General features: G+C 39.0%; 1 protein-coding gene and 1 long non-coding RNA gene across 5 annotated transcripts in view; one reads left to right on the plus strand and one right to left on the minus strand.

Annotated features, from left to right (window-relative positions):
- LOC144589401 (uncharacterized) overlaps positions 1 to 4,293 on the minus strand; it is a 32,209-nt gene extending 27,916 nt beyond the window's left edge. Inside the window, exon 1 of the long non-coding RNA XR_013545486.1 lies at positions 1 to 4,293. This exon is cut by the window's left edge and continues 26,215 nt beyond it. This is a non-coding gene — a long non-coding RNA (uncharacterized LOC144589401).
- Positions 1 to 22,612, plus strand: part of TENM3 (teneurin transmembrane protein 3) — a 1,852,170-nt gene that overhangs the window by 782,159 nt on the left and 1,047,399 nt on the right. The window lies entirely within an intron of this gene.

Raw genomic sequence — 22,612 nt, forward strand, 5'->3', positions numbered from 1 at the left:
CTGCTCGCATGATAGGTTGCCCTGCTGATCTGTCCATGTTGGCCAATGTTCTTAATGCAAGGAAATCTTTAATAAAACCAGAAATGGAAAGGCCTTTATCTGATCTGTCACTGTGGAGTACCAGCCTCACAACATGTATATGAACAATATTGTGCCTTAATTGCCTTCTGCAGGTGCAAAACATTCTTCTACCAGTTTACCTAGAGATTTAGATTCTATTTTTATTCTATTTTCAGTTGTCCAAAACATGAGAGAGAGATTGAGGTCCTTTTGTTGTTTCTCATTTGTACCAGATGAATACTGTATGTTGTTGTTTTTCCAATGAGGGTGAACATTTAGAAGCTAAAGCTAATAATGTTTTTCCAGGGCTTTTCTATGCAAAAGCCACTGAAGCAAAGCATTCTATCTATACAATATGTGTTAATGTACTGGAAAATTGTTATAGTTTTCATCGTTTTCCCTGTGTGCTACCAGAAAAGCATATAATGTACACAGCTTTAATGTTGACCAGAATATCTTTATTCTGTGCACGCTTTCAACACTCCTAATTACAATTTATTTTTCTCACTCATAAAACATACCGGTTTCCCATTGCAAAATATAAAATAAAAAATAAATACCTGCCTTATCTACATTTCTTTGGTGCTGCATTTTAACATGCAGTTTTTCAGACAGGTCAGCAATAACAACCATAACGTATCAGATTGTTTTAAAATAGTTGTGCTCCAAGCAAAGAATCGTTCAAAGATTCTTTGCAAACATTTGATAGGCTCAGAATAAATCCAGTTTATGTTCACTGCTAAGAATAAAACTGTGTACATATAAAATAATCATGGTGTACAAGATAGAGTAGGTAATATTCCCAATCAAGCAAGTTTGAAAGATGGTACCCTGAAGCATTGAAACACTGAAAATTCACATTAGTGATATTTGAAGATTTGATTTTCTGACTATTACACTGCACAGCAGTAGCCCACTAAAGTAGTGATCAGAAAATGTAAGCCTATCTGCTAATTAGCATCCTTTTGCTACTGTTTAACAGGAGGTATTTCTGTCACAGGACATAACAGCATTCCCAGTGCTATTTCTAAGGGCTTCTGCTGTTTGCCAGCCTGGATGTCGCGAGGACTGAAAACAGAGGGAGGTGGCATTTAGAATTTTAACAGGTCCTTAAGATTCAGTATTGAACCATCTAGTGGTTAACACATGTTTGAGCTTACACAATCTGTAGATTTAGAGGGGCCAATACAATGACATCTATCTTTATTTCTCCTTTTTAGTCCACTTGCAGTCTCAATGGTTATTATGTCTAATTAGGGATAAAAAGAAAAGAGATCAGACTAAAAGTAGTAGAACTGCAGTGGTCATTACCCCTAAGGAAATGAGTGTACTACGAGTAGTAGTGGTGGTGGGGATTATAGCAACCCTCACAACCCATGTTATTCTTTGCCTGATTATTCAGAATTGCAAATTTGAAGTGTTCCTTGCCCCAGCCTTGTGCCACAAATATATGTGCGATCAAGTAGATTCTGACTTATGGAAACCTTCCCAGTGATTTCTAGGTATAAAGTACTCAGAAATGCCTTCGAGAATACTCAGAAATGGTTTGCATTTTCTCCTTCTGCTAGCATTTAGGAACTGTGTGGCTTGGCCAAGGTTGCACAGGTGGTAAAGTGTGTAATCCCATCAATTGCAACTGTATACACACTATGTATAAACCAGTTCAGGGAGATACCCATTACTGTTCCAGACAATGAACATGTGACATTGCTCTGGATAGGGAAGCATTTACTGTGTTTCCTTTTTTCTTAAACTGAACAGTGCCATGAATCAGAGGAATATTTTATTATTATTATTTTTCTGTGTGGGACCATCTTGTACCAGTGGGAGCCAAAGGGGTTTGTCTTAATTTAAAATATCTGATGCCACTGTTTGAATTCGAGTCTTGTTTTTATTATTTATTGTTTTCCCTGAAGATTGCTTTCATACATCTTCGATTTTTCCTAATAAAAGCAAACATAATAATTGGCAGGTATACCAGCATAGATCAATCTTCTCATCTTTGTCCTTGTCAGATAGGTGCCAGATTTACAGGTTAAAATGTGATTGAGGTCATAACCATCTGAGCACTATTTTCAAATACCAAAAGATTTTTAAATGAAGGTATCACAAGGATTGGCTGATGCAGCTATGAATGATTTGTACTTTAAATTGTAATTTATTCTCTTATGAGATTTTATATATTTCCATAGACAACAAATACATGGATTAGCTACCATTTAAGTTTCTTTTTTTCCGGAGATTTATACTTGAGATAATGAATACCTATTGGAACTGAATAGTAAATAAATTATATGCAACGGACATTAATGTTTGCTTTAGTGTCTAGCTAAGATAGGTTCAGGAAAAATTATCTGAAGTATAGTGAGTTTTATATGCTTCTGAGCCAGATCTTAATGCTTCTCTTCATAAATAACTATATACTTTCTTGAAAGACTAATTTATGATTTGTCATTTGCTGCACTATAGTTAATCTTGCATTAGGGTTTCTTTTTTTCTTGTAAAGTACACTTTCCTAGTATATGACTTGCTTGTAAACATTCACTCTAGTTTGTTAGGCGCCTTGTACACATATCTCCTTTCAAGAAGTAAATTATTTAGCATGTTTTTTTTTAGTCTGTTTCAGAATATGGTTGGCTGGTTCAGCAATGCTTTCAGAGATAGCACAGTAAAACCAAGGTAAAGCATCATCTCTCGTTTTCTTTTCTTTTTCTGGTCATTTCCCTCCTTTTTCTTTTTCTTGAGGAAGACTAAATTTGTGCTTTCTAACAAAGGACTAGGTGCATTGTCAGCTCCTACGCTGATTCTGAGATGGGGAAAAAGAGGGAAAATCCCACTGCTAAAGCTAATGCCATCCTATATTTTTCTATTCAATTTATGTCTGTCCTTGTTTTCTTGCGCAGTGAAGTGGCAATGTCCTGACCCACATCCTTCCTCTCCATTTCAGACTTCATTTCATTTCTAGCCCTGTTCAGTCATTAGAATGCCTGTCTGCCTCCATTCATACTTGTCGAAAAACAGCCATGCCTATTGCTTTGTGTTTGGGTGAGTAGTGGTTAACTAATGAAAAAAAGATTCAACTTCTCATATTTTTTTTCTTGCTTGATGGTTCTTTGCGAATGGAGTGAACACAAAAAGAGTATCCTGTAGATCATCTTGATTGCTGCCTTTTGCTATGTAAAGCTTGGCCTGCTTTTTCCTGCAAGCAACGTGGACATGATATTGGGTAGCAATTTTGGGCTATTTCCCGGTGTTTTGAATTATGGATACAGAAGCACAATATCCCAGATTTATAAACTGGAGGTTTTTTGAAGAATTGAATATATTCTTCTCCAGCCATGCTTTCCATTATACTTTTTGCAAGTTGATTTCAGTACGTGTAAGAACATCGATCAGGCCAAGGGCCCATCTAGTCCAGCTTTCTGTATCTCACAAGTGGCCCCACCAGATGCCTTTGGGAGCACACGAGACAACTAGATACCTGTCTCCTGATACCCCTCCCCTTTGAGATACCATCCTTTTAAACCTGGAGATAAACCATCCCCATCATGGCTTGTAACCTGCAATGGACTTTTCCTCCAGGACTCTGTCCAATCTCCTTTTAAAGGCATCTAGGCCAGATGCCATCACCACATCCGGTGGTAGGGAGTTCCACAGACTAACAACATGCTGGGTAAAGAAATAATTTGTTTTGTATGTTCTCACTCTCTCAACACTCAATTTGAGTGGATGTCGCCTGGTTCTGGTGTTGCAGGAGAGGGAAAAGAGCTTCCATCTATCTATTTTATCCATCCCTTGCATAATTTTATATGTCTCAATCATGTCCCCCCTCAGTATGCTTCATGGATGGACACTGATTCTCTGTTAAAGTCCTTACACTGCAATGCGCATGGAAAAATGGCAACAATGGCCCAACTTGGCAAAGAGAAGAGATCTACAGTATGTTGAACATTTTCAAACTTAATGTATTCTTGAAGGCTTTCTCTGTGGCGAAGATGCCAGCTCCAGAGCACAGAGTTCTAACTCCCGTCCTCTGAAGATGCTGACCACAGAGACGAAACGTTAGGAAGAAAAAAAACCCAGAACATGGCCAAACAGCCTGAAAAAACTACAGCAGCCACTTTCAAACAGTTCAGAATTCAGGTGTTTTCCTTAAACTTGATTGAAGATACCTATTAGGAACTTCTGGGAAGAGATGGATCTCCCCTCCCCCTGCTGTTCATCCTCTCTCAGTATCTGCACCAGAGGGCTGAAATGTTCAGAGCAGATTTTCAAGTGCCACAAAATGTGGGAGAGAGAAGCAGAGAGTTTCATGTGTGGTAAGGGAAGGTTTATTTATTTATTTATTTATTTATTTATTTGATTTTTTACCCCGCCCCTCTAGACCATGTCTACTCGGGGCGGCTTACAAAATAAAACAAAACAGTATAAAAATATATAAAATCATAAAAATTACAACTACAGTTTCAATTTAAAACAATTAATTTAAAGAGAGGATTACCAAGATGGAATAGCAAAGAAAAAGAAAAAGAGAAATACTTAATTGACTGGAGGGAAGGCCTGCTTGAATAACCAAGTTTTTAACTGGCTTTTAAAAACACCCAGCGAGGGTGCCAGCCGAATTTCTGTTGGAAGGGCGTTCCACAGCCGAGGAGCCACCGCCGAGAAGGCCCGGTTTCTTGTTTTTTCCTTCCGGGCCTCTCTCGGCGTCAGACCCCTCAGCCGCCCCTGCTGGCTATGTCGGGTGATTCGGGTAGATCTGGGTGGGAGAAGACGGTCTGCCAAATATTGAGGTCCCAAACCGTTTAGGGCTTTATAAGTGATCATTAGCACTTTGAAGTCAACGCGGAAACGGATGGGTAACCAGTGCAAAGCAGCCAGGGTGGGGGAGATATGCTGGTGTTTTCTCACCCCACTAAGGAGCCTGGCTGCTGCATTCTGGACCATCTGAAGTTTCCGCGTCAGCCTCAAAGGCAGCCCCACGTAGAGTGCATTACAATGGTCTAATCTCGAGATTACGAGCGCATGGACTAGAGTAGTGAGGGCCCCCCGATCAAGATATGGTCGCAGCTGGGCAATCCGCCATAGATGAAAATAGGCGGAGCGAACCACGGACGCCACCTGGGTTTCCATGGTAAGCGCCGGGTCCAGATGTATTCCCAAGCTGCGGACCTCACTCTTTGCGGCAAGGGTCGTCCCTCCAAAGGAGAGGGAGTCACCTATGCCGCTGACGGAAGGGCCGCCCACCCTCAAGACCTCCGTCTTGTCTGGGTTCAGCCTCAGTCCATTTGACTGCATCCATTCCAGTACAGTGTCCAGGCAGCGCTGCAGGGACCGGACGGCATCCACTGAAGTTGGTGTAAAGGAGATGTAGAGCTGTGTGTCATCAGCGTACTGATGACACGATGCCCCACACCCCCTGATGACCCCGCCCAGCGGCCTCATATAGATATTAAACAGCATTGGGGAGATGATCGACCCCTGTGGAACCCCACAATTGAGATTCCACGGGGCCGAGACTCTCTCCCCAAGCTGTACTCTCTGGGGGCGGTCCTCCAGGAAGGAGCGGAGCCAGGCGAGTGCCAGGCCACCGACTCCCAACTCGGAGAGCCTCCCCAGGAGGATACCGTGGTCGACGGTATCAAAGGCAGCTGAGATGTCGAGGTTCTGTGAAGGCAGAGAAATCTCCTCCTTCTAAGATCTGTTGACAGATCTTCCACCAGTGTAAGGACCCATTTAGATCCTGACACATATTCCATGAGCTCACTGGGATTAATTATAACTGAATCTTCCTTTCCCTCCCTCCTCACCTGTCTTACTCATCCATATCCACACAAACATACAAATAAACACATGCAGTTTTTCTGTTTTAACAGTTGTAGCATGAATCACAAAATAAAGATACCCAAATGGATCTTTTTGATTTCATTAAACCTAGTTAACTCATTTAAAAATAAAAGAAAATTCCCTTCCAAAATTATCAATGTCTTTATTTTAAATGCAGTATTATTATTAATCTGTAGCATGGTTAGTAAAACCTTTAACGAAGTTCAACTTTTTAATTAAATAACTTAGATAAGTTAACAGAATGACAAAAACAGGTAATAACTAAGATAATTTTAAAGATAGCTGAATTTATCCTTAATTGAAATAACACCTCCTACTCATGTCCAAATATAAATGGAAATGGCAGGCCAGTTATTTATTGCCAGGAAGATTATCTTACATATGTTTGTTCCTGCACTTGCATGCAGTGATTATTTATTATAATTTCATCTGAAAGTAATGAAGTTTGATGGGAGACAGCTTTAATTCAAATCTGATTAGATTCAATATTTTAGCATGTGATTAAATAATTAGCTGATGAATTTGTGTCAATTAGCCAATTAAACTTTTGAGGGTTTTTTTTTTATACCATTGAGGTTACTTGTCTTGTGTAGAGATTTATCTAATGATAGTTTTGTGCTTTTGGAAAGCCTTGTACACAGCAGATCAATTAATTTTTGCCAGTCCCTTTCCTTACTACTGTAGGCCACTGTGTTTGAAAAGGTGCACCTGAATGTTAAAGAACTTTCAGGAGCAGTGTAGAATACATCAAACTGGTTTGCTCTAGGGAAATGGTAGAAATTGGGTACTTCCAAGGCCCTTTGCCTGTTGTAAGTGTGAGTGCAACTTGTGACTGGGGCAGTGGGGCACGCCCCAGAATTTTAGGATGAGGCACCTCCACATCGCAGTACATGAGCTGCTCCTGTGTAAGAGTGAGAATTTTTTGGTAATTCAAAGTCACCATTGAATGCAACCTTTTATTCTTTTCTCAATTAATCTTCGGCCTCTCAATCTCCAGAATTGAGATTTTTTTTAAATTGAGTTTTTTTTAAAAAATACCAATTTTTTTTTCTTATTCAGAATGGAAAGATTTTGAGATTTAAATAGTTCAAATATAGGAAGTGAAAGAGAAAGAAAACACAATTCATATTTATTTTGTGTACTGTACTTGTGAACATAATTATGCAACAACAAACCCACAATAATACTTAAAATGAACAAGAAAAGATTTAAAATAGTCTCAAGACTATTTTAATATATTATAGTATATGGTGATGGAATCCTAGTCTTCACCCATTAAATATTGACATAATACTTTTGTTTCTAACTTTTTGGAGCATTGACATTTCTCTCAATCTCTGCAGTCCTAGAAATATGTCATCCTCTGAATTGGTTTACAACTGATTAGAGCTGTATAACATTCATAAGAATGAATGAAAACAATTTGGCCAAAATCCTACTGGGTGTTGTGTAACTTGCTGCAGCTAATTGTGGCTAATTGACAAGTGCCTGTTCCAGTTGTGCATCTCAGACAGCATGTGTCTCCGTTGTGCACCAGATCATAGATCTGATCACATGACCATGTTGTGCCCTGGTGTGTCATCATTCAGCAACAGTTGACTGGGGCAAGTTACAAAGACCTTACATGAACACCAATTGGATTCCATCCCTTGTGACACTTTTTCTTCCTACAGATGCAAATTATGTCCCCTCTTTTATTTAGGATTGCTTGTTGCATTCTTTGATTGCAGTATACAGTATGTAACTAGTAGCAATGTGCATACAGTAGAATTTATCGGACCAAACTGTACATTGCCTGTTTTTCACATCACCCTCTTCATTATTCTGAAATCAAAAATACTGAAATCATGTAAAAGTCTTCTGCAATTGGTCACATGGAGCTGAAATTCAATTCATGAAAAATGAGCCGACATCCATTTGGCTCTAAGCATATGAAAAGAATTGAGTGGTTTTTCAGGAGCCATTTTTCTACTAGTGTTGTTCTACAGATTATGTGACTATCTTTCCACTAAGTGCCATTTTCGATACATGGATAACTTGGCAGAAAAGTGCAAACTGATTTGTAATGAGTATCCAGGAAATTGGGAAACTAGAAATGTATATACACTATGTAGGTATAGCAGATTGATATAATTTTAAATGTCCTTGCTCCATCCTATAGAACCTGGGGTTTGCAATCTTTTGAAATACTGTACTTAGAATTCCTACATAGTATGCTGAACTGTGGCACTAAAGCTCTCTTGTACAAAACTATAAGTACCCCAACAAATTCCAGGATTCTTTAAGAAACAATCTACAGCAGTTAACGTGGCATCACACTGCTGTAACTGTGTATTATAGATAAATGCTATATCGTTATTGTGTGTCTAAATATGTGATTATGCTGGCGTAAGCAATTAGTTATTGTTTGAGTGCTTTAAATACTGTACTCAGAACCTATTTGGATCTTCTACTAACAGAACTCCTGCATCCCCAGTATGCCCCACAAACCTGCTCTAGCTGGCTGGGAATACATCCAAACGCTCACACAGTATAGAGGGTTGCGGAGTGGCAGAAGGAAGAAAGCTGTATTATGCTAATAGGCACAATATGAAATCAGCTCCTACAAATTCCATTGCATGTGTATAGCACAGTGGTTCTTAACCTGGGCGATAATGCCCCCCAGGGGGCAATTTCATTTTTCAGGGGGGTGGTAGAACGAAAAGGGGCGGCGTGGGGGCGCTGAAGCAGAAGAGAGCTGTAGGGGGCGCTGGAGCAAGCCAAACCTGTGAAGATGGCTGCAGCCTTTTTACAATGTGCATGAATATATATTTTCCTCCTATCTTAATTTAGTTTCAAAGTTTTCATCTTGAAATTTTTAGTTCCTGCATTTTATGCCCTTTTTATATTTCTTTTTGAGTCTTAAAATTCGCTTGCAACTAAATCATTAAATGTTACTTTTTGGGGGCATTTCACTTTCTTGGAATTGAATTTTGTTTTCAGGGGTCATTGGATTTAAGTGTCTTAAATAAATAAACAAGCAAACAAAAAAAATAAATAAGATATAATAAGAAATAAGAGGGGGGTGATGCTAACTTCCTCAATGGCTCAAGGGGGCGTTTGTTTCAAAAAGGTTAAGAACCACTGGTATAGCATATAGAAATGAAATGGTCCAAATACTATTGTTAGTGTAACATAAGTGGTGTGACTTTTGATGGCAAATTATTACAAGTTACAAAGTAACTGTAGACATTATTTGTTGTGTGACTTGACAGAAAATAATGTTCACACTAACTTTGTAATTTGCAGCAATTTGCTGTGAAATGTTGCCATTTACCTGAGAGTAGCAGGAGGATTGCCAGTGGTTGAAAATCTGTTTCACAGTTTTGCAAAAGGCATAACTTTCGGGAGCAAATTACTGATCACAGAGCATTTGTCGGAGGTAGCAACATGTATTTAGGGCAAAGCTTTCTGGCCTGTATAGAGGTTGGAAGTCTTCGAGATACAGCCAACAAATTAATAGTCAACCAATAAGACAAGTCAGTTCAATGAGTTTAAAATATTAAGGAATATAATTTGTTGGTTTTTTCATGAGTTCATTCCTTAAAGCATTACACTTTAAAGTATCATTTAGAATTGCTAGAAATGTCAGTAATAATTTAATGCAATGAGAAAAGATAAAATAGTGCTGTTTGCCATTTTGATTCTCAAAATAACTAGTCATTAGTTCATGACAGGCCAATTTAATTAGACTACCGGGCACTCAGCTCTACATCTCCTTTTCACCAACCGCAGGAGATGCCGTTCTGTCCCTTCAGCGCTGCCTGGGGACTGTACTGCAATGGATGCAGGAGAATGGGCTAAGGCTGAACCCGGACAAGATGGAGGTACTGAGGGTGGGTGCCCCCACAGTTGGGGGCCTGGGAAACTCCCTCTCTTTGGAGGGGGTGACTCTTCCCGCCAAGGATGGGGTCCGCAGCTTGGGGATCCATCTGGACCCGGCACTCACTATGGGAACTCAGGTGGCATCCGTGGTCCGTACTGCCTTTTTTAGGTGGATAGCCCAGCTGCGGTCCTATCTCGATGTTTGGGCACTCACTACCTTGGTGCATGCGCTCGTAATCTCAAGATTAGACCACTGCAATGCGCTCTATGTGGGGCTGCCTTTGAGGCTGTTGCAGACACTCCAGGTGGTGCAGAATGCAGCGGCCAGACTACTTAGTGGAGTGAAAAAATACCAACACATCTTGCCCACTCTGGCCGCATTGCATTGGCTGCCCATCTGGTTCCACATCGACTTCAAAGTGTTGATGCTTACGTACAAAGCCCTAAACGGTTTAGGGCCTCGATACCTGGGGGAACGCCTACTCCCACCAAGATTTACCCATGTCACTCACATGAGCCAGGAGGTGAGGCTGAGGAGCCTAACGCCAAGGGAGGCCTGGAAGGAAAAGACAAGAAATCGGGCCTTCTCGGCGGTGGCTCCTCGCCTCTGGAACAACCTACCTCCTGAGATTCGCGTGGCTCCCTCGCTGGGTATCTTTTAAAATCAACTAAAAACATGGATGTTTCGGCAGGCCTTCCCTCCAGTCAATTCCTGATGTTCTTTTCTCCTCCCCCCCCCAATTCTTTGCTCCCATTTTGTTGAAATGTGTTTTACTATGTAAAAACCATTTCATATACAGTGGTGCCTCGCTTAACGATTGCCTCACTTAACGCAGAATTCGCTTACCGATGGGTTTCTTTTAGGAATTTTCCGCATCGTTTAACGATGTTCTCTGTGGGGGATTTTCACTCAACAATGTCTGTTTTCGCCACTGGACGGACATCGGAAAGGGCTCTTTGATCTCCGTTTCCCTGCTTTTGAAGCTCTTTCCGATGTCCCTTTTCGCTCATTTAAAAGTGTCTTACAATGTTTGGAACCTGTTTTAAATGCTTGGATTCGGTAGTCCACCTTGTGAAACCTATGCACACTTAGTTTGGTTTTGTTCTGAGTCTTCGTTAATTTTTGGTGATTTTTTGTTTTCTCCATTTAAATCCATTGAACTGTCCGTCCAATGGCTTTCAATGGAGAATAAAAAAATTCACCAAAAATTAACGAAGACTCAGAACAACACCAAATTACGTTTGCGTAGGTTTCAGGAGGTGGGCTAACGATTGCAAGCATTTAAAACAGGTTTCAAACAGTTTAAGACACTTTTACAGGAGTGAAAACGGACTTCGCAAACCCATTAAAATGCATTGAGTCGGCTTCAATGCATTTCAATTGGGGAACCGCGTTTCACTCAACGATGTTTCCTATGCCGATTTTCACTTAAGGACGGCAAACCGTTCCAATTGGAACGGATTAACCGGTTTTCAATGCATTCCTATGGGAAATGGTGTTTCACTTAACGATGTTTTCACATAACAATTTTTTAAATGGAACCAATTAACATCATTAAGCGAGGCACCACTGTATATACTTATTGTGTATTTTTATGCTGTAAGCCGCCTAGAGTGGTCTTAACCGACCAGATAGGCAGGATATAAATAAAATAAATTAAAAAAATTAATTTTAATGGATTATTTCTTAGCTTTGGTTTAGATCAGTGGTCCTCAACCTTGGGCTCCAGATGTTATTGAACTACAACTCCCAGAAGCCTTCAGCACCACTTCGCCTGGCCCGGATTTCTGGGAATTGAAGTCCAAGATCATCTGGAGGTCCAAGATTGGGGACCACTGGTTTAGATCACCTTGTTGATTATATAAGGTTAAGTTAAAAGTTGAAACATGGGTTCCAAAATAGAAATAAACACTAAAGTGTTGCTTTACAGTAAGAACAATAGGGAAAACTAATGATGTACTGTATTTTGAACAAAGATAGTACTGAAAGGTAACTAATAAATCCAAAGAATGTGTTTTCTTGGATTAAAAATATCAGCAAAATTTGAAATGCATTGTTTTTAAAAGGAGTCTTTATCTGCTTCACCATAATAATTAACACTAGCGATTTGCAATAGGATGTAAAAGTGTATGCGATAGTGACATGCTGAATGAATTCATTAAGACCAGTGTGATTACAGTGCATGTAAAATGAATTAATAACAATGGGACTTTTAAGTGTTACCATTACTTTCACAGTATGATGCTGTTTTATACTTACAGGCAGTGAAGTTAAATGACACTCTCAAGTTGCCCAAGTAGATTAATAGTGCATTAATAATCTCTGGGTGGGCCAGCAGTCTGCTGGGCACTTAAATTTCATTGACACCTGGATACTGGAAAATAATCTTCATTTCAATGTTTCAGTAGGAAAATGAGGCCCATGAAGTCATTTTAGACTTAATTAAATGTGTATATTAGTTTCTGTTTTTTCAGCTCCACAGTTCCCTACTAAGACTTTATTTTTGCTGTTATTGTGAACGTGGACAATACAAACTTCCCTTGCTAGAATGTATGCAATCATTTTATCTTAATATTCTCCCCATGTCCCTCTCCTGCTCTCTTGTATATCATTTTGATAATTTCTTGTACATCATTTTGATAATTGCCAGTGGTGGCAATTTTGGGGGATTAAAGGCTCCCCCCCCCGCTTGTACCAAGTAGCTGAAAGACTTCCCTAGGTCAAAAGGGATCCCCAGGAAGCCTGAGAACCTAAGGGAAGTGAACAGAGCATTTTTTTAAATTAAAGATTAAAGACCATGGCTGATGGTGTCGTCAGCCATATGTGCACAACACTGCACGAACAGGATTCGAGCCAGAATAGCCAAGGTACTTTTGTTTTTGCTTGCCAAACACTTATTTAAATATTCCTAGGTGCACTATAAACACAGTACTTTCTAATAAAGTGTGCTGTCTTTACTCAGAAGTACATTTCTTTCAGTTACAGCAGTCACTCACACGTAAGAGAAGAAAACTGATGAATTTTCCTAATCTTTCAAGGAAACTGGTTATCTTGCCCTACATACTTTTATAAACCATATAATGAAGTTTTAGGCAGGAAAGGAAGAGTAAAGCATAGAGAAATTGTGTGTGTGTGTGTTACATGCTGCAAGAGCAGTGATGGTTGGCACCGTGGTCAAAATCTTATTGCACAAGTTGCACCAGCATAAGGCTGGTGATGTCGTCTGCTGCATCAATTTTTCAAAAATAAAAGATCTCTTATTTTTTCCCCAGAGGTCCTGGGGCTCCTGTGGAATCACTTAAACTGTTCGGAAGACATTAGGGGCTACAGCAGAGGCACCAGAGGGAGAAGTATTTGCTTATAAAAATTGCCAGTGCCGGTGAAGTCATCCAAGCAGCAATGATTTGGGTAATTAAATAATTCCTGTCCCACACCCCACAGTGATAAAAGTGGTTCCATAGGAGCCACAGGATCTTTGGGAAAGAAATGGGACATGTTTAATTTATGAAAAATCACCATAGCTGACCACTTCAACAGCAACAGCATTTCAGCCCATATCTATCATACTAAATAGCATTGTCAGTAATAATTATAATAACCTATACTTATTTGTTTTCCTGATCTAATTTTATTTTAAGGCTTCAAGTATCCATTGTTCACATTTACTGTGTTTTTTTTATTTTAATAGTTTTATTAATCTACCCACTTTGATAGTAAGCCACTCATTCTTCATGTTTATACACCAGTAGCACACCTGTTGACACCAGAATTCTGTATGAGTGAACTTTTTAATTATCCCCACTAATATGTTCATAGCACAAATAATCTAAACTCCTGAAAAGTTTCTATCAAACAATATAGTATTCTTCATCAGGTCTAGGAGCAATGTAATTTATTCATCTCCTTCCATTTTGAGCTGCTACATTTTAAAATAGTAATTATATGCCACCAATTTGATTCCAATGGTGAGCCTCTCCAGGGTTTTCAAAGTATACAGTGCTCAGATATGGTTTATCATTCCCTTCTTCTATGGACAACCTGGGAGTTCTTCTATAATCATGATTTTTGCCTTAATGTTCAGCTGCAGTCCTGCCTTGTCTCTTTCTTGTTTCAAATCATTGCTGCTTTCTGCCCCTATACCATATCACATTTCTATGAAGCTGCTGGGAAAGGTAATACTGATTCCAATATACTGATGACACCCAGCCCTACTGCTCCTTTTCATCCAACACCAAGGAAGCAGTCCATTGTCCGAGCTCAGTAATGGGCTGAAAGAAGGTGAACAAGCTGAAAATAAATCCTGACACGATGGAGGTGCTGTGCTCAGTAGAAAATCAGACTCAGGTGGCAGGATTCAGTCAAGGGTTTGGAACTCACCCTGATAATTAAGATTCATAGTCTGGAAGTGCTCCTTGTGGGGAGCTTCTTTGTGCAGTTGTGGCAGCTACAACATTTCCTACAAGAATGCACTCTACATGGGGCTAACTTTGAAAAAGTTATGGGGTCATCAATTGGTGCAATATGTAGCAGCTAGATTCCTAACTGATGCACAATATTGCAGTCATATGGCACTGATGCTGAAATATCTGCAATGGTTGCCAATTGCTTACTGAGCTCAAGGTGCTAGTTTTAATCTTTAATCTTTAAACCCTGTACAGCTTGGGACCTGGCTACTTAAAAGCTAAAGTAAGTTGCAACTCGAGTAGTCTCATCTAAATCAATTCAAAGGAGCTGACTTACCAAATCCTTACTGATTCGATGGGCCTACTCTAATGTGACTAAGCATTCTAAGCAATGAGATTTTAGCCATGGTTTCTTTTCTTACTTTTTCAGCTTTTATTTTAATCTTAATAACAGACATGTTTCAACAGTCAAATTCCTGTTCTGTATACCTGCACTATATCTGTCCGGCATCTCTAGAGTGGCACAGTTCGCAAAGACTGTGATTCTGCATGCATTTGGGTGGAATTTTAAATCAACCAGGCATTAGTTAATCATAGATTCCTCATTAATTATCCAAGACAAAATAGCAAGACACTGTGTTTGTGAAAAGTGTCACCTAATACAAAAGAGAAGTATTTTCTCACCTCACCCTGACATTTGGAATAGAATGTATTAACATTTCTTTAGATCAACGTTTTTAAAAAGTAGCTTCTATTATTTCCTGTGGACTCATCAGTGTTACATACTGAAGAAGTAGACTGATGAGCCAGTGCATCTTGAAAAGAAAGCATGAAAAGAGAGAGAGATCTTGTGTACAATGAGCTTGGTAACATCAATGAGCAGATGTTTACTTTAATGTGTTTTTTAAAGTGCCTGTGCTTAACGGTTGCTAGAAGGAACCCAAATAAGAAACAGTTTGAAACCAATTCATTATCCAGTTCAGTAGTAGTAAGGCTGGCTGGATAGCTCAGTGAGTTAGGCACCTGGCTTGTGAGGCAGAGAATGGAAGTTTGCTTCTGCACTGTGACTCCAGGGAGAAGAGCCAGCCTGTGTACCCTTAGGCAAGAAGCATGGCCCCATAAGAAAAGAATGGTAAACTCTACAGCAGCCATTCTCAGTGGGGTCCATATAGCCTATAACGTTTGTTATGTTACTTAAATGGCATCCTGATTGGGCCTCTGTTTCTCTCATATTGTGCTTATGGCCATCACCATGGCCAAAAAAAAAAAAAAAAAGGGTCGAGAATGGCTGCTCTATAGTTAGAAAACCCTGGAAAGGGTTGCCATAGTTCATAACTGACTGGATGCTATGCAATTAATTTAATTAATTATAACTCTGTGAAAAGAGAGACAAAGATGGGCTGCTTGTATTCAGGATTTCTAAGATGTCAAGACTCCACCATGACTCTCCCAATCTATTCAGAATTCATTAAATCCTTTTCCTGTATGTAATTATCCAGTTTGTGGCATCCACATTTTTATGTTACTTCTAACATATGTGGCTTTTGCTTTGAGCAGCCAAATAACCTCCTTCAAAGGCACAGATTCCTTATATCAAGTCACACAGTAGTTCATTTAGTACTACATCAAATGGTGCTCCTTAAACTATGGGTTATGATGCATAGATCAGTCTTAAAATATTCCTTGGTTGTTCACACAGTAAGGAATGTTTTCCCCCACTAAATTGGCAGCACATTGTTCATCCACTTTGAAGAATTTGCATGGCATTTTGCAGACAAGACATTCAGATCCACTGTGATTTGGACTCTGTAGTTAATGTAGGTCCTGTTGGTATCAGCTTTGGCTTGTGCTTGTCCTGTTATGATGGATACTTGTCAATATGTGCAGTATGAGGATATGGACAGCATCCTTGAAGAGATAAAAGCTGCCATGGATATGTGGGGTCCTTGCTCTTCCTGGCTTAGAAAAGCAATCATTGGGGGACTGGGTGAATAGGTGAAGAACTAAACTGTTTCCTTGCTGTGAGGCAGGCTGCTAGCATGTGTAGAGGAAGTGATTGTAAAATTATTCTACTCTGTAGCTGTGTCTAGCAATAGAATACTGGCCATCATATTTATTTTTTCATGGGAACTCATTGATCATTTATCATTTTTACATGGTGATCTTCAGTGAAGCTTTACAAAGTGAAACACAATTTTTAAAACTGTTACTGGAAATCATACAGTATTTCTCTAACAATGGTTGGAGCACCTGGAAGTTGAGTCATGACAACTGGACTTCTTTCTTTCTTTTTTTACATTTACTTAAAATCAGCTTTAATATACTTTTATCCTTCCTACAAAATAGCTTTTAATCTTTGTACAGGCAGAAAAAAACATCTATATACAGTACATTTCAGTAGGCTCCCTTGAGCAAAATTGAAAACAAATATGATCTGAGGAGTGTTGATTGCTCTTGTACCACAAAGAGGAGATTCTTTTTTGTATTGTAAAGGAGAGACCGGCACGGCCATAGAAAACAGACCTGAGCTGGAAGCTGACTGGCAGAAATACATGGTTTCGCTACTCATCCAAGCAGCTTCTTCAGCTGCTTAACTTCCAGTAACCGCACCTGGATGACTGAGAATCTTCACAGATACAGTGTTTGGATAACATTTGAAACATACATGTTCATTGGGGAAAAAATAGAAAAAGTACAAACATGCTCTCACAAACACATGACCACAGAGTCATTTTGATCTGTGACTACAACTGAAACCAGACTATCTGATCAGAGCACCAAAACTACAATATTATAATTGCACAAGAATGCAATGATGTTCTTTTGCAGCAGAGCAAGTCAACATTCTGCCCCCATTCTAAAAACGGGGGCAGCCCAAACAAAAAATTATAACTTTGAAATTGGACTTAGGATCAGCACCACATTTGGAACAGATGTAGCTGACAGTCTGATCTTACTCTGTGCCTAATTTGAGGAACTGTAAATTCCACAGTTTAAATGAGTGAGTTTCTGAATCCCTGTTTGTCCATGAAAGAGTTACAAATTCTATTGAGTCATGATTGACAAGGTCAGAAGTTCAGATTGCCCACACCTGAGGCTGATTTCCCCTTTGACAACTTGTGTCAAGGGCCTGGTCATAGAAGTCCTGTGAGAATGTTTACTGCAAGCACTTGGCGCTGTGACAAACATAACTGCTCTGTGCTTTTGTAATGCAGAAATACTTTAAATATGTCCCTAGAGATACATGGTAAAATGGAGGACTGTCACTCCATTACTATCTTTAAACAAGGCTGTTATTTTAACTCTTCAAAGAAAACTTATCTTTTGACTTTCTTTCTGTGACCCTTAATAATTGCCCTAAGGTCTTCAAATATCTCCCTTCCCAGCCCATGAAGCTGCAACAATTTTGAAAAGTTTTTGTTGGCCAGCCTGTTCCAAGCATGTTCAGTGTGATAAGAAATCACTGTTTCTCCCTTTTGAAAGGACTTTTTGGGGAAACAATATTTCAGCCCCTATAGCCTATACCACCCCCTCCAAAAGCAAGGTGGGACAATTATTCTCTTTCAAAATAAGCAAGATTGGCCTATAGTGTCTGTTTTAAATCTGGGAACATTTAGTTTACTTCTTAAAAATTATGACTCAAAATCCATTTGCCCAAATTTTGCCAAATTTGGCACAGAGCAAGAGCAGACTGTTTTGAATTGTGGATACATCCATGGAAATAGGTTTTTTGAAGAACTGATTTTGTATTTATGCTCTTCTTTATAAAGACAGCCATTTGCTGCTAACAAAAGGCTTGCCTTGTGCTCTGAATGATTTGAATATCTCTGTGTTTCATGTAATTGCCATTTTAAGCTGAATGGTCCTCAATTTCACAGAATTGTTCAGCCTCTTATTAAAACTAGTGCTCTTCCCTATCTGGGTTGTTTTTGCTATTACAGTTGCCGTTTCAGAGTGAGTATTTAATATGAAAATACTGTCTTCCACTCCTTTGGCACATGTTGATGCAGGGATATTCATTCTGTATATTTATGAGGATTGAGGGGAGCTGTAGACTAAAAGCAACTGGTGGGCAATTTTAGCCCTCCAGTTGTTTTTAGCTTACAGCTTCCATTAGCCCTAGTCAATATACTGAGGGGTGACGGATTATGGGAACTGCAGGCTAACAAGACCTGAAGGTCCTCCATTGCCTATTCTTGATCCTAGCTAGTAAAAGATTGTCTGAAAATTTTGATTATGTGACATTACGTAGCCAGTTATATTTGGCTTGTGATGGCATTGCTAAGGGCATTGCTAAGGGGAAGAAAGCTCTCCCACTACACTTACTCTAAACACAAAGGAAGAGAGAATATATACCTATTACCTGTATGTTGGGCTACTGTTATTGCTACCTACCTTTGCTGCACTTCGTCAGTTGTTTCCTTGCCTACCTGTACAGCCCAGAAAAACACAATCCACCTCTACTCAGTGCCTGACTAGTCAGGTCAGAACATGGATTGGAACATACATTCATATACTCTTCTGAATTTGCATTCTCCTGGAAATAACATCAGTGTGTATGGATAAGAGCTCTAGTAGGCATATTTAGATGGAATAATTGTTGATCCATATTCCATTCTCTTCAATGGGATTTATATTGGGATGTGCATCTATTTGTAAATACGCTGCACACTTCTGCCTTTATTAATCAACTGCATGTCTGGATTGGGGTGAGAGAATAACAGTTTCTTTTCAGTGGAGGCAAGGCCCAATGTACCCCTTTTAAAACTGAGAGTGCATATTTTATCAGGCAAGAAGAGAAAAGTCATACAGTATTTCATCTTCCCATGACTTTTTGACTCATCTCTCTCTCTCTCTCTCTCTCTCTCTCTCTCTCTGTGTGTGTGTGTGTGTGTGTGTGTGTGTGTGTGATCTCTCTCTCTTTGTGTGTGTGTGTGTGATCTCTCTCTCTCTGTGTGTGTGTGTGTGTGTGTGTGTGTGTGTTTAGAAATATATTCCTTTTCATAATTACACACAAATGCATATACAGATTCTAGCAAGCAAAGTATTGGTTTCTCACTTGCACAGAAGTATGTCTACATCTCCTTTGATGAACATTCAGAGTCTTCTACTTCCCTGGGAGGAAGGGAATTAAATGGCATCTGCTTCCCCCATCTATCTTCCATAGCATGTAAAAGACTTCTCCAGTTCCCCTGTGTGACATCATATGGACTCTATCAAGCCATCTAATAGTAATCATCATCATCATCATTATCATCATCATCAAGTGCCATCAAGTGAATTCTGACTTATGGCATCCCTTTTCAGAGTTGTTAACTATTCCCTTCTTCCAAGGTCATCCTGGGACTGTGTAGCTTGCCCAAGATCACACAGGCTGGCTGTTGTCCCTGGAAGCACAGTGGGGAATTGAACTCCCAACCTCTGGCTCCACAGGGCTGTTAAATTATAAATAAAATTCAAGCAATAATGAATAAAAGCAAAAAAAGTGTTTTGTTTTACTCAAAAGATACCTAAATCTGTAAGAGCTACAAATACAAACTTTTGCACGGATAATACTGATTTCTTAACTAAAAGACTGGCTAGCTTATAGCTCTACTGACTTTGCTGCCTGGGATGTCTTGGAAGTTGTAATCCTCTTAAAGGAATCATAAAAACTAGAAACAAAACATTTTTCAGAATTGCTGCTGTCTCACAACATAGTTTAGATCTCATCTGGTCATATTGTCTAGAGGATTCTGGGAGCTGTAGTCCAAAGAAATCATATTTCCGTCCTATAATAGGCTGAATATTGTATCAAATATTGGGGTTGGAATCAGGAAAAGAGATCAGTGTGAAAAAAATAAAGGCAGAAGAGAAACATAGCAGTGAGGTAATCCCTGCAACCAATGGGTCTCTAAGCTGGCCGAAGCTTGAGTACATTTGCTACTTAAAATATTATTTCGAGGAAACAGGAAGTTTCCAAAGTTGGCCATTTCTGGGTTAGACTAGATGTGCTAATTGTTTCCATTTCAACTTGCATTTTTATAACAATCTGCTTTGTGTCATGTCCAGCATAATTTCTGTTGTTCTTTTTTCATTGGGAAGCCTCCAGTGCCACCAGGGTACTGCTTTGTTCAATTATGCTTCTTTTTTCCTGCTCTGCAGAATACCAGCAGGGCCTGAACATACTCCGACTCAAATTAATGGCATACATATTGTGAAGTTTGTACCATTAAAAAGAATCAATTAACTAGACCCAGAATCCTAATATTAATAGAAGGGTAACTGAATTTGATCCCTATATGAGAAATAAAACAAATAGAAACCTTGGAAAAATGTTCAAAGGCTTCTACCGAAAATCATTGATCAAGGTAAATTGATCTCTACTGTTCTTTAGATACCCTAGCAGACTGAATAAACAGAGAACAAAATGCTTTTTAGATGCTTAATTAGACTATTCAAAATTCATTATTTTTAGAAATAGATATTTGTTTTTATTGTGGTTGCATAAAAGCTTTGGTTAAAGAGGCAGAGGGGCCCTGAGGCAATCAGCTATTCTCTCTTCCTCGTGTTGATGTTGTTGCTGTTGTTGTTGTTCAAAAATATCAGGCACAGTCAATGAGAATTATAAAAAGCATTGACTAGTATTGTATAAGATACAAATTTTAACCAAAAACTTAAGTCTCTGTTAAGTATCAGTTAAGTATGTATGCTGCTCCTAGTATTGGCAATTTTTGTAGCTCTGATGGTGTTATTTTTGAGATCTGGAACCGCTTATAACACTGTGTGAAATTTCTTGGTATTGTTCCAAAAGCCCTGATGACTACAGGAACTACTAATGTGTATTTCATCCACAAGCGAGATGTTTCAATTTCAAGATTTCTGTGTTTTGTTACATTTATTATTATTATTATTATTATTATTATTATTATTATTATTATTATTATTATTATTATTATTATTATTATTATTCAAAAATACCAGGCATAGTCAATCAAAATTATAAAAACATTGACTGGTATTATATAACAGATAAACATTTTACTCAAAAACCTAAGTATCCATTAAATATCAGCATATGTATGCTGCTCTTATTATTGCTGAGTTTTGTAGCTCTGATGGTGTTATTTCTGAGATCTGAAACTGCTTGTAATACCGTATGAAATTTCTTGATATTGTTCCCAAAGCCCTGAAGACTACAGGGACCACTGAAGTGTTTCACCCACATCATTATCATCGTCATCGTCGTCATCATCATCATCATCATGGTTTTGAAGAGTAAGCTAAATCCAGCAATACATCTCACCCCTTTCTTCTGCCCAGCCTGCAATGCTGCCACCATGTTTGCCCCATTGTCTGTGACAAATAGACCTTGCCAGTCATAGTTTTTATTTTAAAATGTCCCCTCATCCTATGGGCTGTAAACCATTTACTGTTGGGTATGATCAGTAGGAGCCTGTGTAGCCTATCTCACATATCTTATGAGAAATGGCCAGGATATACAGGATGTATTATGATTAAGTGTGGCTAGCTACGAGGGAGAGGGGACAGACTGCTGATATGACTGTCTGCAGAGGAGGCAAAGGAATCCTCTCCCAACCCCAAACTGATTTATTATTTTAATGTGCACTAATAGATACACTGTGTTGAAGTGAAGCATGCTATGAAAATATACCTTGGATGAGAATCTCACTGCCTCTTGCTTTCAGTGAGAAACGAAAGGGGGAAGCCATATTTTCCCTTCCATTGAGATATAAAAAACATTATGGATTACTTGGAAGTTTTACTGTCTTTTTTTTTAAATGGAAGAGGTGCCAATCTCCACAGAATTATTACAGTTCTTAGACAAAATCATGTCTTTTCTGTACAAGATTCCCTGAAAAGGGCAATGAGTTGTGTAGAATTTGGCAGGTTCTTGTGCAAAGAACAGGTGGGAAACAGAGAGTGGGAGACAAGATCAGGGCTTTGTTTTCACAGGAAACTGAGAAATCTTGCTGTTGCATGGAGAAGTCCTGGCAACTAGTCTCAGCATGGTGATGGAAAATCACTGAATTTTTTTCTATTATTTTTCGCCTCACTATTTTATAATTGTCCATTATAAAACTTTCCCCCAGTCCCCGAAAAGTCCATGTGGACTTGCATAAATGCAGGAAAGGAGGGGCATATATTAGTTGGTAGATATTTAGAAAAAACTGAGGGAAATTGATGAGAAAAATACCAGTTTTGGCATTAATTCTGCTTTAAACATATAAGATATTTGTGTTGTTATTGTTACACTGGACAACCTATATATTTCTTAGTCATTCTAAATATTTTTATCATGTTATTAGTAAAATGAATTAAATGGTGCTGTATTAGCCTGGACACTACCACATCCCTGGAGAGGCACACCAAGGGAGGAGACAGGGAGAGGTGAGCTGCAGAAGCTGAAGTTCTTTTGCTTATCTGTACAAACCTT

The sequence above is a fragment of the Pogona vitticeps genome, chromosome 5 (assembly GCF_051106095.1).
Source record: "Pogona vitticeps strain Pit_001003342236 chromosome 5, PviZW2.1, whole genome shotgun sequence".
NCBI classification, from domain to species: Eukaryota; Metazoa; Chordata; class Lepidosauria; order Squamata; family Agamidae; genus Pogona; species Pogona vitticeps.